We start from the raw sequence: 15,972 nt of genomic DNA, 5'->3' as shown, positions 1-15,972 counted from the left end.
CAAAATTGGCTGTAAATTTTTAGGTTCACAGTTGAATTAATACAGTTATACAATATTGAACTCAGTATAAACCGTGTAAGACATAAAATTGAATGAGTTTCCACCCTTTAAAAAAGATCTCCATTTCATTTTAAGATAAGCTGTTTCCTACATTTTTAATGCTACTAACACGTTTGCACATGTGTCTTTAATCTCTATGTAGCTGTATCTGATTATTACTAGTCACAGTTGGTTACACTCAGATCCTTAGTACCTGAGTATGGATATAAAGACATCAAGTAGAGAGAAATAATTCTTTAATTAAAAAATTTTTTACTCAGGAGGCAGATGTAGGCAGATCTCTGTGAGTTTGAGGCCAGCCTGATCTACATAGCCAGTTCCAGGACAACCAGGGCTACAAAGTGAGATAGTCTCAAAAACAAACAAACAAACAAAAAACCTCAAAACAACAACAACAACAACAACAGTATTTGTCACAAATCCTTACCCTGGAATCCTGATCCCTGGAATCCACTTGGTGGAAGGACAGGGTATCAGACCTCCACACAGGGACCATTACACACACTTGAACACAAATAAATATAAACAAAATTCCTTAAAATTTTTTATTACATTAATTTATCTCTTGGGGTGTGTGTGTGTATGTGTGTTTGGGAATGTGTATGTAGCAGTGCACATGTGGAGGTCAGAGGGCAACCTGTGTGAGTTGGTTTTCTTTCACCATATAGGTCTTGGGGATCAAACTCTGGTCCTCAGGCTTGGTGGCAAGCGGCAAGCCCTGTTACCTGCTGAGCCACCGTACTGGTCCTTTAATTTTTTTTTTTAACACTTTATTTTATTTATTCTGTTTTATTTTAAAAAATCAGTGATGGTAAATTAGCACAGGGCAAAAGTTTAGCCCGATATGGTGGTTACCCATAATCTCAGCACTCAGGAGGCCGAGACAGGATCATTGCTACTAAGTTTGAAGAAAGCATGGGTTACAGTATGAGACCGTCTCAAAGGACAAAAATATAAAACAGGAAAATAAAGACTTTGGGAACTGGAGGTATGACTGAGCAGTTAAAGAGCCTGTACTATCCTTGCAGAGGACCTGCATTTGGTTCCCAGCACCAACATCAAGCAACCCACAACCACCTTTAACTCTAGCTCCATGGAAATGTAATACCTCTAGCCTCCTCCGAGGATACTCACATATACAAACACATCCATACACAAAACTAAAAGTAGAATAAAATCTTTTAATACGTGGTTTCGAATACAGCAGATTGCTCTCCATAAAGTGGGTGGGCCTCCTCCAACCAGTGGGAGGTTTGAGTAAAACAAAGGGTTTTCCTCATCCCCTCCTCCCCCAACTGTAGGCAAGAAGGAAATCCTGGAATTTAGCCAGTGGATACCCTTTAAAAATGAACTTGGGGCCGGGGGTGGTGGTGCACGCCTTTAATCCCAGCAGGTGGATCTTTGGGCTGCAAAGTGAGCTTGAGGCTAGCCTAGAATAAAAAAAAAAAAAAAAAAAAAAAAAAAAAAAAAAAAAAAAAAGAAAAAGAACTTGGCTTTTCCCTGGGCCCTAGCCTGCTAACCAACCTTCAGTTTCTGTGTTTCTTGGTTTTCACAATCCAAAAGTCAATTTCTAGCTGGGTGTGGTAGCTCATGCTTTTAATCCCTGCATTTAGGAGGCAGAGGCAGGCAGATCTCTAAAAATTTGAGGCCAGCCTGGCCTACATAAATAAATAAAACGCAATCTGTCTATAACTATATATCCTATTGATTGTTTTTCAGGGAACCATGACTGATCTAACCTAGTTTCCTGGTTATCACCCAAACCATAGGATTCTAGAAGTTTCTGCCCTAGGTTCATAACTACCAATGGAACTTTTATGCATTACTTCTTAGTCCAGAAACGTACGCGTCCCTGGAGCACACATTGGCTGTTCCAGGACATTGAGGCCTTCGGCCAGGATCCATTGCACGCCTCATCAGCCATCTGCCTCCGAGAAGCTGGGCTCGCTCATCTGAGCTGAAGCAAGCCTCTCATTACCCGGAAAGTCGAGCCGCCTCCAGTGACTTAGGGCTCTGGCAGCTTGTAAAACTTAATTATATTTTTAACTCCATAAATTAGTTCAAGTAAAGGCGTTTGAAAATACCCGGTTTCCAGTTTGAAATGACAGAAAATTAATTGCGAGGAAGCAAATTTCTAGTGCGTTGAGAAAAAAAAAAATTTTTCATTGTGTCTCCCAGCAAACGTTTGTTTGCATTTGAAATTTGTTTTTACCAATTCTGCATGAAAACTGCTGTTTTCTTGCACGCCAGAAACATTCTAAACTTTTAGAATAAGAAGAAAACCTGCGAGGTGAGGGGTGGTGGAGTATGTGGCTTAAGTTTTTCATCCTCCCGGAGTTAAGACAAACACCCCAGGGTGAAGACAAAAGCGTCCTTGTTTAAGCGTTTCACCAGCTGCACTTAAACTAAATATATCCTGCGCAGACTGTTTTCATTTCCCCACCCCTCTGCCGAGCCAATCGGATGCAGACAAACAGCTCGGAGCCCCCCTGGGACCCGCACTGCGGAGGTACCGCCTTGGTTCCCGGGCTTCGCAGGGCTCCGCTGTACCAGCCGGGGCTCGCGGAGTGTAAGCTCAGGCTGCGCACTGCGGATGTACTCCGCAGGGGCCTGCAGGAGTCAAGGTGGCTGCCGCTCTCTGTCATCCCTGCACCACCTTGGCCTCCGCATCAGTGACTCATGGTTTCCGCTCTCAGGCCCAGCTGGGCGTCCTGGCGTCTGTGACCCAGGCGAAGGAAAATTGTTGGATTCCGCCCCCCCCCCCCTTTCAACATAACCTTCTAAAACTGAATAGAGAAGTGGGAACGGGAGAGTGTTTCTGCTGCATAGCCGTCGCCAAGGTTACTGCCTTTGAGTTGTTCTGCGAGGGACAAAGGGTTTAAATGTACTTGTCTACAAACAGAAAGAGGCCTGTAGCCAGTGTTTCCTTAATTGATGGCTGTGTCACAGTTCTGGAAAATGAAGCAGACTAAGTTTAAACCTCTCAATCTGTCCAACATAGTCTGTTCACAGTATTAGATTTCAGTGACATTACCTAAGATTTGTGTGAATAAAAATTTTGGCCCCTAAATTTACTATAACTAAATATGTGCATGAAATATTAGTTTTCCACATCTCTATTTCTGTGTTTTTTACATTTACTTTTTTAGTGTGTGCATGTGTATGTGCCACTGTAGGCCTGTGGAGATCAGAGGACAACTTGCAGGAGTCAGGTTCCCCCTTTTGACAAGTGACTTCCAGGACTGCAACTCAGGTGTTCAAGGTTGGCCACCAGCACTCTTGCCTGCTCAGCCACCCCATGGGACCCACATCCCTATATCCCTATTTCTTTTTCTTTTCTTTCTTTTTTTCTTTCCAAAATTTTTATTTACACAAATCTTAGGTAATGTCACTGAAATCTAATATTGTGAACAGACTGTTAGATGAGAGGTTTAAACTTGGTCTGCTTCTTTTTCTTTTTTTATTTTGGTCATTTTGAGACAGGGTCTCTCTGTAGCCTGGATTCCCTATGGAGATCAGGTTGGCCTTGAACTTAACAGAGATCCACCTGTCTCTGCCTCCCAGATGCTGAGATTAAAAGGATGTGCCACTACACCCAGCATAAAAATCTTTTTAAAAGTAGGGCTGAGGATGTAGCTCAGCAGTAGAGCTGTTGCCTGTTGTTTTGTAAGGCCCTGGGTTCAACCTCCAACACAGCCAAAACAATAAACAAAAATACTCAAAAATGAATAAAATAAATGCAGGGCAGTTGATGTAGCTCAATTAATAGAGTGCTTGCCTCTCATTCACAAAATGCTGGGTTCTATTCCCAGCACTCCATAAATTGGGCTTGATAGGGCTTGCCTGTAAGTTTAGCAGAAATACAAGGAGGAGAATCTGAAGTTCAAGATAAGCCTCAGCTACATAGTATATTCCAGGCCAGCCTGAGCTACATGAGCTCCGAAACAAGATGGGAATTGGGAAGGAGAGAGAAAGGCAGGGGAAGGGAGGAAGGGAAGGAAGGAGGGAGGGAGGGAGGGAAGGAAGAAGGAAGGAAGGAAGGAAGGAAGGAAGGAAGGAAGGAAGGAAGGAAGGAAGGAAGGAAGGAAGGAAGGAAGGAAGAGCCCTGTGTAGATCGGGATGTAGGTTGACTGAAGTCTGGAGAACAGTATGCTGCAAAGTACTGTCTTCATCAGGTTAAGCAACAGCCCGGAATAAATTCCAAACCACTTTGACTTTCCATAAGAACAAAGACAGTTGATAATGAAAAAAAGTAGACATAGGGCAGGGAGATTAAAGTGGGAGGAGGGGGCTTAATTAAACGACAGAAGATGTCTTTGTGGGAATGGGTGTCAATCTGCTGTAACCTTTTCATTTCTACAGTTAAGATGAGACTTCCTTGGCCTTGGCTAGTTTCTTGTGATATGTCTATTCTATCCTATGAATGGGAACTCATTCAAAGTCTGATTCAGCCAGCCACGTCCACATAATAAGACCCTGTCTCAGAAAACTCAAAATAGAGTCTGAATGAACAATCAAAATAACAGAAAAAAATTTCCTTATCTTTCAAATCCATGCTAAAATTTATCAAATTAAATGCCTTTCTTTGATTGCCAGTATCCTTAAAGTCAGGTATCAAAATATTCGTTTTACCCTTTTGGAAGTTAATGAAAATCTACAGAGATTAAAGCTTGGCTTGTTTTGTAGACAAGACACTGACTGCAGCATGTCTATAGAAAGGGCATGCCTTGGGGCTGGAGAGAAGGCTCAACAGTTAAGAGCATTGACTGCTCTTGCAGAGGACCTGGGTTCGATTCCCAGCACCCACCTGGCAGCTAATAACTGTCCGTAACTCCAGTTCCAGGAGATCCAGCGCCCTCTTCTGGCCTCTGCAGGCAAAACACTCATACACATAAAACAAAAATAAATTGAAAAATAGAAATGAAAAAGAAAGGGCATGGCTTAAATGCCCCAGTGACTCTCATCTAACCCAAGATATAGATAGTTGTCTGAATGAGCCCTTTTATGTTACATACAAGAAATCTGTTTGCAAAAGAGCCTCATTAACTGTTAGCCATTTTGTGGCGTTTGAACCAACAATGTAATCGAGCATGGTGGTTGAAATACTTTGAGACTGTGGTGAGCCAGGCAGGATGAACACAATCCTACAATGTGCAGGGTGGGGTGGATTTTCCCACACAGATAAGAATTAAATTTCTGAGCAGCTGCTAGATTCCCAGAAAGTGACTTATGTTCATTTTCTGGCCAATATATCAGTAATAGGGGACAGAGACACAGCTCTATGCTGTCACTCTCAGCAGTCTGAAGCATTTCCTTAATCTTTCAGTGGCCTCCATTCAGGCCAAACTGGGATTCCTAGCTTCAACACAGAAAAGAATTTCACGCCTAGCTGGTTTGAAGCAGAGTTTGAGATTTCAGTAAAGATATTGTAATATAGGCTTTAGCATGAGGATTGAGAGAGAGATGCTCAGAAGGAAACACAGACCCAAATGTTGGGTATGTACTTCCCAAGGGAGAGTAAGACATACCCACAAGTGGGTCCCAGTTCTTCAAGAGAGAGTCACAAATAAGTGTCCCAGTTAGCCTTTTGTATGCCATTTTGGTGGCTTTAAAGTTACATTCAAAAGGTATGGTAATGACTTTGACAATCTGAATTTACTCTGAACAAATTACTTTTTTTTTTTTTGGTCTTTATAAGACAGGTCTCCCTATAGCCCCAGCCGACCTGGAACTCACACTATGTAGACCAGGCTGGCCTTGAACTCACAGAGGTCCACCTGCCAGGGCCTCCCAAGTGCTGGGATTAAAGGTGTGCGCCACCATGCCCGGACTGAATGAATGACTTTTACCTAACTTTGCAATATCATGTAAACAAGCTCACTGAGCTATGTGCTCTTCTTGTGACCTGGGCATATGACCTTAATCTATGATAGCAACTCATCACCTATAAGATGGTTGCTAAGAACTTTGGACTGTGGAAAGACCCAAGATAAGATAGGCCGAAATAAGAAGAGCAGGAGGAAGGTAAACAGGAATCTGCCTCCGCCCCCTTTGTTTTTGTTTTTTTTTTAATTTTTAAAATTTTTTTATTTTATGTGTATGTGTGTATTGCCTACATGTAAGTAAGTGTACCCGTGTTATACAATGCCTGCGGAGGTCAGAAGAGGCTGTAGGATTCCCTGGGACTGGAGTTACAGTTGTTAGCTGCCCTGTGGGTGCTGGGATTTGAACCCGGGTCTTCTGCAAGAACAGCCAGTGTTCTTAACCACTGAGCCATCTCTGCAAGAACAACCAGTGTTCTTAACCGCAGAGCCATCTCTCCAGCCCCCTTTTGTTTTTTTACCAGACCATTGAAATCTTTGTTGGCCAAACTGCTACATTCCTGTGATGTTTTGTAACTGTGTGTTTATGTGTAATCACTTGCTTAATTACCACATATATACCACCTCTTCCATATGAGTAGACTATAGATTTCCTTAAAAACTGGAACTAGGGGCTGGTGCTATTACAGAGTGATCGGAGTGTCACTTGGACTGTGTGAATAAACTCTCTCCCCTTTACCTGGACCAGCTGTTGGTCTCTTTATTTCCAGAAGTTCCCACCACAAATCCCTCATGACCCCTCCTTCCCCTCCACCCAAGACACTGCAGCAAACAGTGCTTTTCTGAGATAATTATATCATTTGTGTTGCAAGCAATAGATGAGATTAAATTAATAATGTCTTTTTGTGATTGTATTATGTGATTCTAAAATCAGTAGGGCTCAGAAAAGGCAAAACTCTTCTCTGATAACACAGTTCTGCTTCTACTTCATTTCCTGCTGGATATACCCTTTCAATAAAACAAAGAGCCAGGCCCTTGTTCTAAAGGACAGTTATGAAAGATATCTGAAGGAACACATTCTTAGCAGTTTATGTCTGCTCTTGGCTGAAACGGATGCTGAGTCAAGCTGTTCTTTATTAAGGCATAGTTGTAATGTGGCAACAAATAGCAAATACCACAAGAGGCTAATTCCTATGGGCAAGGTAAGGTAGAATTGATGCTGGGGCTGCCCCTAACTTGCCTCCCCCCACCTAGTGGCCAACAGTACAGATTTGGAAGCAACCAATATGGACAAGCAAAAACAATAATTTCATGACTTTAAACCACCAGACAAGGAGGGGAAGGTCGATATGAGTTTATTTTCTGGTATCACAACATGTTAAGGGCAGAGAACAGTCTGCTTTGACTTCACATTCCATAGTCAATAATGCCTGTGAAGGACAGTGCTCAGAATGTTGCTATGTTAAACCATGTAGGATTTATTCTCGTTCAAGCAATGAAAAGTTTTATTCTGGGAATTTCGGGAGATACAATAACTAATAACCCTTCCTTGAAAACAGGCATGTTAGGTAAAAATGTGACTTAAAATATGACTTATCTTGATTGCTTTTATGTCAAATAGTATTCTACTTAGCACACATGCTTCTGTATTTACATATCTTGCTGGTGTTTAGAGAGAGGACAGGCAGTGTTTATTTAGACATTGGCTTTGCTATATAAACACTGATAGCAACAAGCCTAACAATTTCTTCCTTTGCAAGTTTTGCAAGAACAGTTCTTACTTCTACACAACGAACATTGCTTATCATAAATGGAGAGCTATGATGAATACGCTGAAAAGCTAGTTGCCTGAATGAACTGATTTTTTTTCTTCTTTTTTGAGATAGGGTCTCACGTAGGCCAGGCTGGCCTTGAGCTTTCTATGTAGACAAGCATGATCTTGAATTTCTGATCCACCTTCTTCCTCCTCTCTAGCGCTGGTATTACATGCATGTGCCCCCATGTCTAGTTTATGCAGTTCTGGGGTTCAAACCTAGGTCCAAGGGCATGCTAGGCGAGCATTCTACTGCAAACTGAACCTCTAGGAAAGAAGACACACCCGTGTCCTAAAAAGGCTGATTAGAACTTCAGTGATTCTGGAAAGGTTGGAATGTTGCAGGTCTAGGGCCTAATTACAAATTATTTTGTGCCATCTTTGCCCTATGTACAGCCATTTTCCCTCTGTGTGCACTGGTTAGTTTTTGTAAACTTGACACAAACTAGGACACTTGGGAAGAAGGAACTGCAATTGAGGAATTTCCTCCCATCAGATTGACCAGTGTGGCATGACTGTGGCATTTTCTTGATTTTTGATTGATGTGGGAGGGTTCAGTCCCAGAACTCAGGAGACAGAGGCAGGTGGATTTCTGTGAGTTTGAGACTGGCCTGGTCTACACAGTGAGACCCTCTCTCAAAGCAAACAGCAAAAATCAAGCAAGCTAAGCAAGCCAATAAGCAGCTTTCCTCCTTGGTTTCTGCTTCAGTTCCTGCCTCTAGGTTCCTGCCTTGAATTCCTGTCTTGTCTTCCTTTGATGATGGACTGTGAGCTTTAAGCCAAATACACCTTTTCTTCCCTAGGTTGGTCTTGGTCAGTGCTTTCTCATAGCAACAGAAATAACCAGGACAGAAATTGGTACCAGGAATGGGGTATTGTTATAAAGAACCTGTGTTGTTTCATGAGAAGATTTTGGAAGAATTTTGGAGCTTTGGGCTAGAAAAGTCATTGGGTATTGATGGACAAATGGGCTGTTATATGGGCATTTAAAGATAATGTTGCAGGAAATGCAAATGATGGAGACCAGGCTTGTGAAATTCCAGAGGGAAACACAGATTCTGTTGGGGCTGTTTGTGTGGTATTTTTAAATTTATTATTTTTATTTTAGTGTATGAGTGTATTGCCTATATGTAAGTGCAGCCATGTCATGCAGTGCCCAAGGAGATCAGAAGATGATAGACTCACCTGTAACTGGAGTTATAGACAGTTGTGAGGCGCCATGTGGGTGCTGGGAATCGAACCTGGGTCTTCTGCAAGAGCAGCCAGTGCTCTTAACTGCTGAACCATCTCTCTAGCCCCATTGTGTGATATTTTTAATTAAGGATCTATAGAAGTGAATTAATTTGCCTTGCTAAGACAATCAGTGCTAATTAACTGGGCCTGAAAAATCAGCTGAGAGATCTGCCTGCCTTTGCCTCCCAAGTGCTGGGACTAAAGACATGCACCACCATGCCTAGCAATTGTTGGAATTTTTAAAAGACCCTGGGACTTTTAAAAGTAGGACTGTGTTTTATATATTGTGATTTAATGTGAGATTTTTGTGAATAAACAGGAAAGGAAAGGTTATAATTTAATAGTTATGTGTTTGTGTGTCAATTGTGGGGTCAATTGTGCTGATTAGTTTTGTCAACTAGACATAAAACTAGTGACACCTAAGAAGAGGGAACCTCAACTGATGAAATTCTTCCCATCAGATTGGCCTGTGTCTGTGTCTGTGTGGCATTTTCTTGATTATTGATTGATGAAGGAGTGCTCAGCCGCTTTGGGCTGTGCCATCCCTGGGCAGGTGGTCCTGGGTTGGAGAAGAAAACAAGCTAAGCAAGCCACAGAAAAGCAAGCCGGTAAGCATCAATCCTCCACGAACTCTGCTTAGCTTCCTGCTTCTGGGTTCCTACCTCGAGTTCCTGTCTTAGCCTCCCTTGAAGGACTGTGAGCTATAAGCCAAATAAACCCTTTCCTTCCTGTTAAGGTTCAGATAGCCCTGCCCCCTCACCAACAGGGTCTCAAGGACTTCTCATGCTCCTGAGAAAAGGGACCCGAGTTAGTGAATGGATGAAGCAGTCTGGGAAAGCAGTGCTGTCTGGGACTGACGAAAATCAATGGGAAAGGAAATCAAAAGAAGCCACAGGCAAGGCAGAGTGTTCCCCAGTGAGGCGAGCCAGAAAGAGGTGAAAGCAAAACAGAGGGTGGGGGAGACGAGGAGAGAGAGGAAAGAAGTGTACCTGAAATCCAAATTAGTGGCATCGGAGAAGTCCAGGCGGGTCCCTTGAAGTAAGAACTGGGTTTTGGCACTAGCGGATAGATAAAAAAGTAGCTGTATGATGAATAGGGTTGATCAGGAGGAAGCAGAGTTTATTAGCAAAGGAACACATAGGACAGATTCCCTTCTGGGCAGGGAAAATGTCTGCCCCAGTCGCTGGGGTCTTTTAAAAAGGGAAGCTTCTGCTTCCTACAGAAAGTGGGAATATACATTTTTTTAAAGTTGTGGGGGGAGCAGGACTGTTAAAACCTGTTCTCTTTAGACATCAAAGCGGGAAGCCTGCTGTGGTGGCCAAACAGTGGAGAAAAGTCTGCTTCTCTTGACTTCAAAGACCAAGGTGCTTATCAGCTAGGTTCCCTTTTCTCAGGACCATGAGACGTCCTTGAGACCTTGTTGGTGAGGGCGCAGGGCTCTGAACCTTAACACTTCCCAAATTGGTTTTGCTCAGTATTTGATCACAACAGAAAGCAACTAGACACTATGTATTGATACAACCTGTGACTATTTGGTGAGTCCATTTGGACTGTGTGAACAGACTCCCCAGCTTCTACCAACCCAAAAGCTAAAAATGCTGAGGCCTATGATAGAGGTTTCCCTGCTTTGCTACCCATCTACCTGCTATTTCCACCAGTGCAAATGAAAAGCAAATTGATGACTTCCCTTGTTCTATTATTTGCACTACACAAACTTCATGAAACCATTACCACGTTGGAACATGGAATTTAGGGTGACCTGAATCTCTGTTCCTTGAACATCATCACTCATATTTGACTCCACAATAAACTCTTTTATCCTGAGGAGAGAGCTATGCTTCTTGCCTGGACACTGTGAACTGAGTTCTAGCCCAGGCTTGTAATCTATGTTTACTAAAGTTTTTTTTATTGTACCCTCCCCTCTTGGCCAAATAATTGTTTTAGTATATATCCACCTGTCAACATAGTTATAGAAGCCAGGAAGATAACTTTAATAAGCAAACAGGTGGGTTGTTTCTGGTTTTTGTTTTTTTGGGTCATTTGTTCTTTTTGAACCAGAGTCTTACTATGTACTCCTGGCTGGCCTGGAACTCACTATATAGACAAAACCAACCTGAAACTCACAATGATCCACTTACCTGGCTTTTGCTTTGGTGTTTGAGATAGGATCTCACTGACAGTAGTCCTCCTGTCTCAAGTGCTGGGGTCGCAGGTGTGCATCACCTTGCCTGGCAAAGGTAGAGCTAAAGAAAAATGGAGGGGCTGGAGAGATGGCTCAGCAGTTAAGAACACTGGTTGTTCTTGCAGAAGACCTGGGTTCGAATCCCAGCATCCACATGGCAGCTAACAACTGTCAGTAACTCCAGTCCCAGGGGATCTCTTCTGACCTCCTTGGGCATTGCACGACATGGGTGCACTTACCTACATGTAGACAATACACGCATACACATAAAATAAAAATAAATAGGGGGCTGGAGAGATGGTTCAGCGGTTAAGAACACTGGCTGTTCTTGCAGAAGACCCGAGTTCAAATCCCAGCACCCACATGGCAGCTAACAACTGTCCGTATAACTTAAGTTCCAGGGGCTCCAATGGCCTCTTCTGTCCTCCATGGGCATTGCATGACACAGGTGCACTCACCTACATGCAGGCAATACATGCATGCACACATAAAATAAAAATAATAAAAATTAAAAAATAAATTAATAAAGGAAAATAGAAACAGACCTATGTGCCTGATGGTAGACACAATGCTTCATGTCCAGAAATGGATACCCTCCACTTATTCTTAGAAGTTTTTTAGTTTTGTGTCTCTCTCTCTCTCTCTCTCTCTCTCTCTCTCTCTCTCTCTCTCTCTCTCTCTTGCTGGATAGCTTTAGTGTCAACTTGACTCACCTAGGTTGAGGGAGCCTCATTGGACTAGCCTATAGCCATGTCCATGGGGCATCTTCTTGATTACTGAGTGATGTGGGAGGGTCCAGCCCACTGTGGTGGTGCCACCCCTGGGCAGGTGGGCCTGTGTTGCATAAGAAAGCAGGCTGAGTAGGGGCCAGGAAGCAAGCCAGTAAGCAGCTTCCCTCCACAGCCTGTGCTCCAGCATCTGCCTCCAGATTCCTGCCCTGGGTTCCTACCTTGGGCTCCCTGATGAACTGTGACCTGGGAGATGTAAGACAAATAAATCCTTTCCTCCCCAAGTTGGTAGTGGTCAGAGTGTTTTGTCACAGCAATGGAGAAACAAACCAGGTCACTCTCTCTGTCTTTCCCTCCCTCCCTCCCTCCATCCTGCTGAGAAATATTCTACTTGGGTGGGTGAGATGGTTCAGTGGGTAAAGGCATCTGCTGCCAACTCTGATGACCACAGTTCAACATCCAGGACTCACATGGTAGAGGGAAAGAACTGGCTCACAAGTTGTCCTCTGACTTTCACACATGCACAGTGGCATGCATGTGCCTACACACATACACACAAAATTTTAAAATGGACTCCAGGGGCTGGAAAGATGACTCAGTGGTTAAGAGCACTGGTTGCTCTTGTGGAGGATCAGGGTTCAGTTTCCAGCACTCACATGGCAGCTAACAACCATCCATAACCCCAGTTCCAGGGTATTCAACACCTTTTCTGGCTTTGCAGGCATTACATGCATGTAGTACACTTACATATATGCAGGCAAAACACTCATACACATAAAATAAAAAATAAAAAATAAATTAAGAAGTTTTAGATAAAAAGTTTGACTCCAAGGAAAACATTGGTGCAGACTCTGAAATATGATACTTCATCTTTAGTCCTAATGGGGGACAGTAGGGAATGGTGGAGACTGTGACAAAGTAGAAAGCTTCGTGTCCTGTCTAAAATTGCAGCCATATCTCTGTACTTGGCACCTGCTGCCATATGAAAACAGGTCCAAGGGTAACCATAATCTATATGTCAAGAGAAGTAGAAGCTGGACATAGTGTTGTATGCCTGTAATCCCAGCTCTCGAGAGGCTAGGGCAAGAGGATATTGAGTTGGAGGTCAATCTGTATTACATAGCACCAGCTTGAGCTACTTAGTGAGACCCTGCCTTGAGGAGAGGAGAGAAGGGAGGGAAGTGAAGGAGAGGGGAGGGGAAGGGAGCAGAGGAAAGGAGAGGAGGAGAAAGGGAGGGAGGGAGGGAGAGAGAGAGAGAATTCCTATGTAAATTCATATCTTAAAATGTGGCTCAAATAAAAAAAAAATTAAAAGGACCAAATAGTTTAGTCTGTAGATCAGTAGTTTGAGATCTCTGGCCTATTCATATGGGCACCTGACTGGATGTGTTGAGGTATTGGGAATACAACCATATGTAATGGTTGGAGAGATGGCCTGTGGTTAAGAGCACTGGCTGCTCTCCAAGAGGATCCACATTCAGTTCCCAGTGCCCACATGACGGCTAACAACCATCCCTAACTCCACTTCCAGGGCATCGGATGCCTGCTTCTGGCCTCTTCAGGCATTGTACAACATGGGTGAACTTACATTCATGCAGGAAATACACACATAAGGTAAAAATAAATTTTAGCCTGGTGTGGTGGTGCACGACTTTAATAATCCCAGCTCTTGGGAGGCAGAGGCAGGTGGATCTCTGTGAGTTCAAGGCCAGCATGGTCTACACAGTGAGTTCCAGGACAGCTGGGGCTACATAGGGAGACCCTGTCTCAAAAAAGACCACACACACACACACACACACACACACACACACACACAAAATTTTAAGTTTAAAAAAAATCTTTGAATGTAAAATAAATTTGTGAGGTGGATGTGGTGGTAGGGTATGCCTGTAAACCTAGCACTTGTAAAGCAAAGGCAAGAGGATCAGGAGTTATAGGTCATCCTCAGTTACACAGTATGAGGACAATGAACCTCTGCTAAAAAGCATCCTGTCTCAAAAAAGGAGGCAGAGAGGGAGGAGGTGAAGAAGAAAGAATTGTTTACAGATTGGAAAATTAAACACATCTACATACAAGCACACATGCATAACTATGAATATGCTTTAATAGAGGGAGTTATCAGGTGGGAGCCCAGGAAAGACTAAATTAAATGTAGGGGATGAGCAAGGAAATGGATCAAGAAAGGATTCCAGAAAGAAATGGTGGCTGAACGGTCTTGCTGGTTGAACTGAGGCAGAAACAGTGGGGAAAATGGTTCTACCTAAGTTATCAGCACGTGCAGCCACAGCAGTCTGAGCCTTTGTCCGTAAATGCTAAGATAGGGTACAGGGGCAAAGGCGTCTGAGACTCAGGAGGTCAGTGCAGAGACTCTGGGCTAGGCCCAGGCAGCTGCAAGGCTGTGAGAGGGAGACCTGAGAAGTAAAGGCAGAGCTCAGAGGAGCACCAGCAGCCATTCGCTTTTGGCATTCCTTAAATACATTGTGTGTGTGTGTGTGTGTGTGTGTGTGTGTATGTATCTTTTGAGATAGGGTCTCCCTGTAGCCACAGCTGGCCTGGACTTGCTATGGAGAGCAGGCTGGTCTTGAACTCATAGAGATCCACCTGTCTCTGTTTCCCAAGTGCTGGGATTAAATGTGTGTGCCACCACACCCGGCTCCTTAAATACATAAAAAAAAATTTATTATTATTTTTATTTTTTATGTGTATGAGTGTATTGTCTGTATGTAAGTGCACCCATCCCATGCAATGCCCTCAGAAGTCAGAAGAAGGCATCCAATGCCCTGGAACTGGAGTTATGGATGTTTGTTACCACCACGTGGGTGCTGGGAATCAAATCTGGGTCCTCTGTAAGAACAGTCAGTGCTCTTAACTACTGAGCCATCTTTCCAGCCCCTTAAATACATTTTTTGATATTTATTTTTATTTTTTATGGGCATGAATGTTTTGTATGCATGTATGTTTGTGCACCAAGGGCCTAGATCCCCTGGAACTGGAGTTACAGTTGGCTGTGAGTCACCACATGGCTGCCAGGAACAAAACCTGGGTCCTCTGTAAAAGCAACACGTTCTCTTGACCTCTGAGCCATCTCTCCAGTCCCTTAGATGCATTCTATGGTCTGGTAACATGGAAATTCATTGTAGGATCTACTAGAAATTAGGTTTACATTCTGCCCCGGCCTGCAGGGCAGGAGACAGAGACTCGAACTCCCAGGGACCTGGAATGATGGGACAAGAGACACGAAGAATGACAGCAAGACAAAGAACTCTGATCAAGCTGCCAAAGTTTATTTTTCCACGGGGATTCTTATACGGGCTGAAGCGGGAAGTTATCTGGGGAAGGGGAAGGGAAGGTGTTGTCTCAATGGGTTAATGAATGTCCCTAGGATGAGGGGACCTGGCGCCATGGTCTGGTTGCAGGCTAAGGAAATTGGTGGTTGTTCAAACTTAACTCATCGGAAGGGTTGCTTATCTTAGGGGGCAGGGAGGACTGATCAGCAAGTTCTCCGGAGGATGCTTGCCCTGGGGGGCAGGGAGGGCTGCCAGGCAGCGTGGTCTCTGACAACATTCAAAGAATAGAAATTATGAATTTCCACCAAAATACAGACTTTAACCCTTAGCATTTGATACATATGTCTCCTGACCTTTTAGTATTTGACTAATTTTTATGCCTATGGAAAGGGTGAGGCTCAGAGAAGATCATGGAAGATTGGGTGGAAAGAATATAAGAACCAGATAATGAGGAAGAGTACTGTGAAATGCTGTCTTCTGGATACAGCATGGCCACTGCACTCATGAACTCACAGCAGCTGTGGTTACCTACCAAATCCTGCACAAGATCAAGCCAGTCAACCTTCCAACATGGATGGGGGAGGGACTTATGAGTCCCTGTCCATAGCCAAGGAGCTGTGACAAACCAATAGCTGCTCTGAGTGTGGGAGTTATTTTTCTTGAGTGAGTTAATAGTTGCGGGGTTGCCCATGGTCTAGTGGATGGCCTATGCCCATGTGCACTAATTAGACTCAACTCATTATTTGAAAAAGAAAAAAAAAGAGAGTATGCAGATGGAAAGAAGGAGTATTGTTGGGGGTGGTATCCATGGGGTGGGGATTTGGGTTGGATATGATTAAGATACAAT

The sequence above is a fragment of the Nannospalax galili genome, unplaced genomic scaffold, assembly GCF_000622305.1.
Source record: "Nannospalax galili isolate Female #2095 unplaced genomic scaffold, S.galili_v1.0 scaffold63, whole genome shotgun sequence".
Classification (NCBI taxonomy): Eukaryota; Metazoa; Chordata; class Mammalia; order Rodentia; family Spalacidae; genus Nannospalax; species Nannospalax galili.
This window is presented reverse-complemented; position numbering follows the sequence as displayed.